Source organism: Oratosquilla oratoria, chromosome 40 (genome assembly GCF_046742065.1).
Source record: "Oratosquilla oratoria isolate Oo_2021 chromosome 40, ASM4674206v1, whole genome shotgun sequence".
Lineage (NCBI taxonomy): Eukaryota > Metazoa > Arthropoda > Malacostraca > Stomatopoda > Squillidae > Oratosquilla > Oratosquilla oratoria.
The window spans coordinates 27,884,130-27,894,129 of NC_134816.1; the positions used below are offsets into that span (position 1 = coordinate 27,884,130).

At 43.3% G+C, this 10,000-nt stretch overlaps 1 protein-coding gene across 3 annotated transcripts in view; it reads left to right on the top strand.

Moving 5' to 3' along the window:
• The window catches only part of LOC143020730 (inactive phospholipase C-like protein 2), a 208,285-nt gene that overhangs the window by 85,410 nt on the left and 112,875 nt on the right, over nt 1–10,000 (top strand). The gene's annotated exons all lie outside the window — the stretch shown is intronic.

Sequence of the window (10,000 nt, forward strand, 5' to 3'; positions counted from 1 at the left end):
ATTAGTATATTTTTTCATGGATGACTTGGCTGGGGGAAGTTGACTTTTTGTATATAGATATAGATAGACCATAGACTCAGGATAGATATAAAAACAGAGACGTGCTTGTACAAAAAAAAAAAAAAAAACGAAATGAAAAGGAGTGTACCAACTTCCTGTTTCACATAATTAGTTTAAAAGTGCTCAAGTCGTCGCTTGTTTTGGAAACTACATTCCTTTCCGAAGCCTTGTGATCGATCATGCGCACTGTGCACGTCAACTTCCTCTTCCCTCCTCCCACTTTCTCTCTCAATTTCCACTTTACCTCCATCTTTATTCCCTTGATCACTTGTGAAAAAAGAATCTTTGTACACAGACGAGGGAGTGTGTGTATTTCACTGACGTGTTTTTGTGAAAACGTGTAAACTTGTTTTCGTGCGTTTGGGTGGTTTGCAGCATCCGTGTATGTGATTCATTCCGGATGTGGTTACCAACACGTAGAAAGGGGTGCATCAGTGTAATGATAACGTCTTGTTGGTACAGCGTGATACAATAATCCGTTTACCTTAATATGGCAAAGAACTTGGTTCGTTCGTACTTCTTAGGCTTCCATGAGTGATGATTTTTCATCTTTTCATAATTTTTCTTCATGGTAATACCGGTATATGAACTTTGTTAAAGATAGTCCCTCCAACGACCCACATGATTATAACTGATGAGCGTCTACCATGTTAAGATAAACAGACAAGTATAACAGCATGAGCATGACAGCAATCTTCCTGTGACAACTTTAGTGTCAGTCATTTTTGGAGATCTTTAGAACGAAAAGGAAGGATTTGGGGGGAGAGGCAATGATATTAAGGGCTTAGGCAGTATTATCAAACCTGATCCGATTACAGAACGACAGCGACGCCTTTGCTCTACATTTGTGCGCGGGCGTATTTCGTTGCATCGATTTTCACACAACTTGTTCCGGGTCGATTCCCGGCTGGGGGCTTCTATGCAATTTGGTGAGGAACGTACTTGGAACTGACTCAAGGGCCTCTTGATCGATTAGTATCTTCTTCAACACCCTCCTATCCCACACCCCACAGTCTATCACCCTCACTCACCCCATCCATCCGCGCTATGGAACTGGTTGTACTAACGAGGGTAGGTATAAGATGTGATGATGATATGATCTAACGTCACAAACTCCCCCTTATCGGAAGGCTAGGACGGTGCCCCTTACAGAGAACTTTGAATATGATGTACCATGCCCTTGGTTCAACTTCGCCGGTGACAGGGCTCGAACCGCCATCCCCTCGACCTTCGCCGCAAGCAACGACGCCCTAACCCGCTTAGCCAGCGAGTTTCCTAGGCACAAGATGTACATAAGATATTGTCAAAATGAATATGCTAAACCCGTTCATTATGCATATTGATACATCTTAGCAAGGTGTACACACACACACACACACACACACACACACACACACACACACACACACACACACACACACACACACACACACACACACACACACACACATAAACACACACACACACATACACACACAAACACACACACACATACACACACACACACACACACACACACACACACAAACACACACACACACACACACACACACACACACACACACATAAACACACACACACACACACACACACACACACACACACACACACACACACACACACACACACACACACACACACACACACACACACACATATATATATATATATATATATATATATATATATATATATATATATCAAAAGCCCTTTCCCCTTATAAGAGGGATATCCTAATCAAAGCACACAACCGCATCACATAAAACAAAATCCACTCAGCACCTCTGGGACACAGGGATCACCCCAATCCCTGCCACACTGCATATGTCAAAGGCACTGCAGCGAGGCATAGTTCATTTACAACAAGCTCCGACAACCGAAGCTGGTTCATCCCCACTGCTTCACCCACTCCGAATGATTTATGAAACGGATGCGAAGAGCATCCCTTTGGGTCGCATCATCCATTCATCTATTTATAATTTCCCCTCCATCTACTCCCAGTCCTTCCACTCTCTCTGTTTTACTCGACAAACATTCTGCATGCATCCAAAACCTAGTTTACCGCACCGATCCACATCTTTCTCGGTCTTCTTCTCAAGCTCACTCCATCCACCTCTGATTTTCACTCTGTTTACTCGTCTTTCCCAGTTCGTTCTTTCTACTGAATGACCAAACCACTTTAGTAGTCTTTGATCTACCTTATCCGACAACTCTTTCCCCGTCTATGTTCTCTGCTTTATTTCTACATTTCTCATTCTCTCCATTCTTGTAACACTTATCATATTTCTCTAAAACATTCAACCTTTTTCCTGTAAAGACCACACTCTCTTCTTGGCTTTCTTCACCTCGTTCTTTGCTTCCACCCTCTGGAACTACTAGATTCATACTTGTGTCACATCTTCTTATAAAGTGGGACACATTTGCTCCTCAAACTTACCAGACACATCTTTCCCACAAGCACACACCAATCTCACTAACCAATCCACTATTACTATTTCGTCTGACATTCCGCTTGACATATCCAATCCAGGTAACTTACCAGTTTTCATTTCTTGCAAAACTGTTCGTACTTCTTTTGTTTATGTGTTGATTGATTGGTCTGTCTATTATTTTATTTATTTATGTTTTTTGCAGTGACATTATCATTCTCTTTATTATTCACCGTCATTTTCCTATCATCTTCCACTACCTCAATCAAATCCTCCCTGTTCCCTCTACACTCGGTAACTCCTTGGAAACACTTCACCCATCTCACAGCCTTCTCTTCCACTAACAATTCCCCGTCTGCTTTGTTTATCTGTGGTATCGTATCTAGTACCCCTTCACCTTGTAATCAGAATGAATGTCGGTTATGAATAAGTATCACTGAATATCAGGTTCTTAACAAACAAGAACTCCTGTCGGAGTGTACCTTACCCCTCGGCTGGAGATTTGATATGAATGAGTTGGAGGAAGAAGAGGAGGAGGAGGAGGAAGAAGAAGAGGAGGAGGAGGAGGAGGAGGAAAGGGAGGAGGAGGAGGTAACAGCCTTCATTGGGAACCTACATCAGGATCCTAACACTTTCTAGAACGTCGGCCACTGTTGTCGTCGTCGTCGTCGTCGTCGTCGTCGTATCTGCCGACATCACCACTCCGGGCTGATCGATACATGGTCGTAGTCGCTGCTTTTGGTGCCAGCCGAAGTGCCTGCCGGCCACACGTACCACCCTCTCCAATCACTCTCAGAAAAGAACTAAAAGAAAAGAAAAGAAACGGAAAACAAAGGAAAAGCCACGAGTATGCAGACACAGAGAAGTCCTGGTTTTCTACTCGTGTAGGGTACTAGCTTATGAGACACTGTTGATTTTTCAATGAATCAGGTTCTACACCTTACGTGTTCGAATTGTCCCCAATTCCTGGGTCACCCACTAGTAGTAAAGGATTATAGAATATCTAGTTAACCCCTTACCTACCTGTTTGCACTTTTCTTTGTATTACTGTTGCCGTCGGACGATTTTATTCACCGCTATGATATCCTTGCATAGAACAATACTTCAAAGTATGATGCTTTACCTACACATTTTTTTTAATTAGAAAATATAGTAAATATAGTAAATATAGTAAAATATAGTAAAATATAGTAAAATATAGTAAAATAAAATGAAATAGAATTATATCAAATAAAATAGAACTCACATGTAATGGTTCAGGCTTTTGGAAGGAAATTTATCATTCAAATCATTCTACATATTTTTGTCGGTATCAGATGGCTATAACTCAAATATCATAATCATTAATCAATTGAAATAGCGGACGCACGCGCGCACACACACACACGCATACACACACACACACACACACACACACACACACACACACACACACACACACACACACACACACACACACACACACACACATTTACACACAATCACAAAAGGTCTGTTATACTATACGCTATGTAATATATTATTTAATGTTTTATTCAATTCACAACTTCACTATTATCATTCATTATAATTTCTTTAATATTCATACGGTTCATCACTCAATTGATTTCATATTTGATTTAATTTATTGATCATTTCGTTCATTATCTCCGGTTAATTCAAAATCAGAATTACAAAGACCGAATGTTCAATAATTTCATGAGAACGGAATTTATAACGAACTATGCGACGCAAGTCGACATGACGTCATAGCAATGGTCACACACACACGTGCACACACACACACACACACATACACACACACACACACACACACACACACACACACACACACACACACACACACACACACACACACACACACACACACACACACACACACACACACACACACACACACACACACACACACACACACACACTCGGTGGCATAGTTGGTAGAGCGCTGAACTGGGAAGCAGAAGTGCTCCCAGCACCCAGTTCGAATCCTGCCCAGGGCCGAAATTATTTCGGTATCACTGTGCCTCGGGTCGTACTCTGACTCTCGTGGGCGGGGAGTTAGGGGAGTGTGTGTGTGCAAGGTCATAGCATTACCCATAGATCGGACCTACGAGCTCTGAGCTCTCTTCCAGGAGGGAAATAGCTGTCGATCACGAGTACAACACGTGATCCAAAGACCAAGTGAATACACACACACGCACACACACACACACACACACACACACACACACACACACACACACACACACACACACACACACACACACACACACACACACACACACACAAAAGCATCCCTTTATACATACATAAACACAAATTCATGCAGAGAGAGAGAGAGAGAGAGAGAGAGAGAGAGAGAGAGAGAGAGAGAGAGAGAGAGAGAGAGAGAGAGAGAGCATCAATAAATCACTCCAAGGAAAGTAAAACAATTACAGAACCGGAAGAGGAGAAAGAACTGTGAATGCTGATAAGTGGATAACCTGTCATTTGATAAACATATCAGTCAGATTGTGGACGAGGTGAAAGGGAGGGACGTAGAGATTGCCGATGAACATAATTTTTTTTTTTTTTTTTTTTTTAATACTATATAATTCGGTTTAACGTCACAAAATCACCCCTATCAGTAGGCTAGGACGGTGCCCCTAACAAAGGACTTTATAGCGTGAAACTTGATAAACCAAGCCCTTAGTTTGACTCACAGGTAGCAGGGTTCGAACCATTATTACCTCGACCTCCGTAGCAAGTAGCGACGCCCTAATCCACTCGGCTAGTGAACATCCTTTTTATTAAATGTATGAAAATAATAAAAAGAAAAAGAAATATATATAGAGAGAGACCTTAATCCGTCCTACATTGGAATATGAAGCAGTGGTATGGCCCCCCACACAGAGTGAAAGATATAATACGGGCCGAAAGAATACCAAAAGGAAGCAACCAATATGATTCTCAGCCTTACAGACGAGAAGTATGAGGAAAGACAAGAAAGAGAGAACTTGATTGCGATGTCTCTGAAAAGAGTTGACAAGTTGAAAGAAAAAGAATGCCTGAATAATGTGAAAAGAAAAGATAAATAGATTAAAAATGAAATTAAAAAAGTAATGACAAAACACAGATGCGCAAACTCCTGTAATAGCCCAGGGTAAAATACAAACTAAACTGGAGAGTGGGAGAAGGACCGTACAAATTTTATTTTATTCTTTTATACCGTAATTAGTTACATATCAAATGAATACGCACACGCGCTCACAAACACACACACACACACACACACACACACACACACACACACACACACACACACACACACACACACACACGCACACACTCGTGAGGCTGTGGTTAGAGTTCTCGCCTGCCACTACGGCGATCCGGGTTCGACTCCCGCCCAGGGCTGAAATAATTTCAGTATCGCTTCGCTGCGGGGTGTTACTCAAACTCTCGTGGGCGGGGAGTTGGGTGTGTGTGTGCGTGTAAGGTCACAGTATTACCCATAGATCGGTCATACGAGCTCTGAGCTCTCATCCGGGAGGTTAATAACTGTCGCTCACGAGCCCGACACGTGATCCAAAACCATGGTGATTACCCACAAGCTGGGACAATACGTGATCTCAAGTCTATATATGATAATTGAAAATATTCGTAAGTATATAGACCAATTTTGAACCATACATAAATTTGAAGTTGGGTTATGAAACGGGACCTCACGAGCGTTGCTCCTTTTCTGTATACTACAGTAAGGCAAATTATTACTTGCTTAGGGCTGTCTATCGGTGATCGATGACGACAGTGCTCCGGTGAGGTCAGATGGGAGTGAGTGAAGTTGGGTGGTGATGCTGAGGTATTTTGTTGCTGGTGCTAGCGGAGGTGATTGTGGAACCCAAATTTTGACTCAAATATCCTTCCTCATTCCGGGCAAGTCAAACCTGGATCAAGTAGATAAACTCTGTTGTTGAACTGACGTCTTTTTTTCTCGCCGCTTGTCTCATGCTTTGTTGCGAGAGCTGTTGGTGCGATGTTACACCTCTTGAGTGTGTTCTTCAGCTGATCTCTATAGGACTTTTTCTGAACACCCTGTATTGCAGTGTGCATCAGGTAGTTCCCCGTGAAGAATTTGTCGGGGAAGACGGTTCTCAGGCATGCGAATGACATGGCCCACCCGTTGCTAGCGATGCTTCAGTGCTTGATATTTGTGCACGTTGTAAGATTTCAATGTGTGGTATTTTATCTTGACATGTTATGCCCAGGATTCTTTCAAGACACCGTATGTGGAAGGCCTTCAGAGTTTTTATGTGACGTCTGTAGTTGGTCCAGGTGTCTGAGCTGTAGAATAGGGTGGAGATGCAGACGTCTCTGTAGACGGATATTTTGGTTTCAGTTCAAAGATTTCCGTTGTCAAATACCCGAGAGCGTAGACTGCCAAAAGATGCAAATGCGAGGTAAATTGTTGACTGAACTTCATCATCTACATTGTGTTTCGGTGTTATTATGCTGCCGAGGTAGGTGAGCTGTTAGACTTGTTTGAGTTCTACGTCGTTGGTTTGAAAAATAGGGGACGGAACTAGGGCTGTTCTGTGTTGTGCAGGTGTTTCCGGCTTTCCGTTGACATGCAGACCCATGGATTGGTAGACTGCAGATATCACTGAGAGAGTGTGTTGTAGGGCTTCTGTGGATTGAGCCAGTAGACCACAGTCGTCACCGGACTGTAGTTCCATGAGGTGAGAGGTGGTAAGTTTGATACGGGCCTATGAACGTAGGAGGTTAAGGAGGTTCCCATCTGGGCGGTATTGTATCCGCAGTCCGTCGTCATCATTGAACCGATTGTGGCAGTGAGAAACAGGTTTAATATCACAGGTGCCAGGACACAGCCTTTCTTAACTCCCACTTCAGCAGTGAAGAGACCTGATTTTTGCCCTCCCGCAAGCACACAGGCATTCCTTCCTTCATAAAAACTTTTAAGAATGTTGAGAAATTTTGGAGGGGTACCAAACTTATGAAGGGCACTCTAGAGGAATTACCATGTTTACTGTGTCCAATGTCTTTGTTAGGTAGATGAAGGCCAGGTATTGATCACGGTTCTACTTGTGGGATTTTCTTGAATTTGGCGTATGGAGAATATCATGTTTGTGGTACCTCTGTCTATTCTGAAGCCACATTGCGTGATTGGCCAGTCTTGCGAGCATGACACCAAGCAAGAACCTTCCCCGCGGTGGACAACAGAGATGTGCCACGGATGTTTCCACAGAGTGACTTGTCACCTTTTTTCTTATAGATGGTGATTATATGAGCAATTTTCCACTCTTGGGGGCAGTTTTAGTTGCCCACACGGATAGGGCCAATTGGTGGAGTCGTTGGAAAACAAAATGTCCGCCGTCTCTCTCTCTCTCTCTCTTTTTATTTTTAAGATTTTCTGAGGGCAAGTTCTGTGAACCTGCGCTGTTGTTGTTCTTCAGACCTTTTATAGCTTGTAATGTCTCTGAAAGCTCGGGAGGAATATCGAAAGCTGTGATCGTGAGTAGCTCTAGTAGTTGGTTCAGAATGTTAAGGTCGGTGTGGTTCTTTTGGTTGAGAAGATTGCCAAAGTGCTCAGGCCATCTGCTGAGGATTTATTTGTTTTCCTTCAGGAGGACACGTTTTGACGATCTAACTGGTGTGATGTTTCGTTTCGTGGAACCGTGTACAGCTTTGATGACATTGTAAGAGCCGAGTGAGTCGTGTCTGTCACCAAAGCCCAGGATCTCTAGAGCCCTGGCCTGCCACCAGTCGTTCTCCATTTTCCTTAGTCTCCTCTGAGTTTCAGCACGAAGGGTGCACCAATTCTGAGGTATGCAGAATGAGGGTTTCAGAGCAGAGCATCGTGGGCTTTGTATTTTGGCGACTAGAAGAGAGTAAACATCTTGAGAATTCTCATCGAACTAGGCATGATGATGTCCCCTTGTGAAGCCAAGAGCATCAACAGCAGTTTGATGGATTGTTGCACGAAGGTTAACCCATCTCTTGTCAATATCAAGGTCTGTGTTGTTGGGGTCGAGATTGGGGGTGGAGTTTAGGTGACGTGCAACTTTTGTGTAGATTTTTTTTTTTCTTTCTTTTTTTTTTTGCGTTCTAGAGTTCTTTAAGGGCATTATAATTTAGTTTCCTGTTTGGAGTCCTGATGGGGTAAAATGGGCGTATCTGGAATCTCATTTTGGATCTTATGAGACGATGGTCGGTTCAACACTCCGCTCCTCTCATTGCCCGCATCAGGAACACGTTTTTCCAGTCATGCTGCTAGACAATGACGTAGTTAAGGAGATGTCAGTGCTTGGACCTGGGATGCATCTAGGACGTCTTGTATTTGCTCTTTTGTGAGAGTGTGTGATGGTCAGGTTATGCTCTGAGCATGATGTTAGGGGTCTTAGACCATTGCTGTTGAGGTTGCCTATGCCATGTCTACCGAACATGTTCCTCCAAGTTTCAGCGTTTGCTCCGACTCTGGCATTGAAGTCTCCAAAGAGTATGATTTTGTCATGTGGCAAGATTCTGTGGAAAGCTAGGTCCAGTGACACGTAGAAAAGATCTATAGTCGAATCTTCAGGGTTGAGAGTAGGTTCATAGGCACTGATGAGTTCTATAGCACCCCTTAGTGAGTGGTATGCGCCAGGTCATCAGTCTTTCACTTTAGCCGGTTGGATGTTTGGGGATCTTTTAGAGTAGTGTATTGCAAACTGTAAACTCGACGCCATGTAGTTGTCGAACATCTTCAGGGTAACCCCTCCAGAAGAAAGTCCATCCTTCGCTGGTCTTTGTCAGCCAATACTCACCAGAAAGGCGAGTCTCATTGAGTGCAACTATGTCTATGCTCTATTTCTTCAGTTCGTGAGCAATACGCGCAATGTGTGTGTTGCCGCATTATATTTTCTTTGGAATCTAGGAGAGTTCGGACGTTCCATGTCGTGAAAGGGATCTGAGCTCTATCAGGTTGTTCAGTGACAGATCGACTGCATAAAGGTGCCCAGATGGTCGCGGTGAACCACCCAAGGAGACTAGGAGAGGTCTAAAAAATGTGACCTAAACACTGGCTGTTCCAGTGTTTAGGTCACAATTTTTAGACCTCTCCCCATTCGGGATGAGCAGTGGGGATTCCTGAAGAGGAATGCTCAATCATACAGGAAGCTGGCGAAGGAGAGAACTGGTCCTATTCCTTCTCTCCAGCGACCATTACTCCTATACTACCTGCGTGCAGGACTCGAGTTGGAGACTCCCAGTCGCATCCTCGACCTGTCTCCGTCACTCTATCCCAAGGGTTCTCAGCCTTACTTGGCTCATTCACCCCTTTCACCATTTGTCTGAATGTCATTCCCCCCTCCTTTCCAAGATTGCCTGTTTCAAAAAGTGTATTCTAAATAATATGCAAATATTACTAAAAACCCTTTTATTTTTTCCAAATTAGTATATATTTTTCCCATATCAGTATAATTCCAGCCCAGGTGACAGGCCAGATAGGCCAAAACCTATAATTCCTTTCCTCA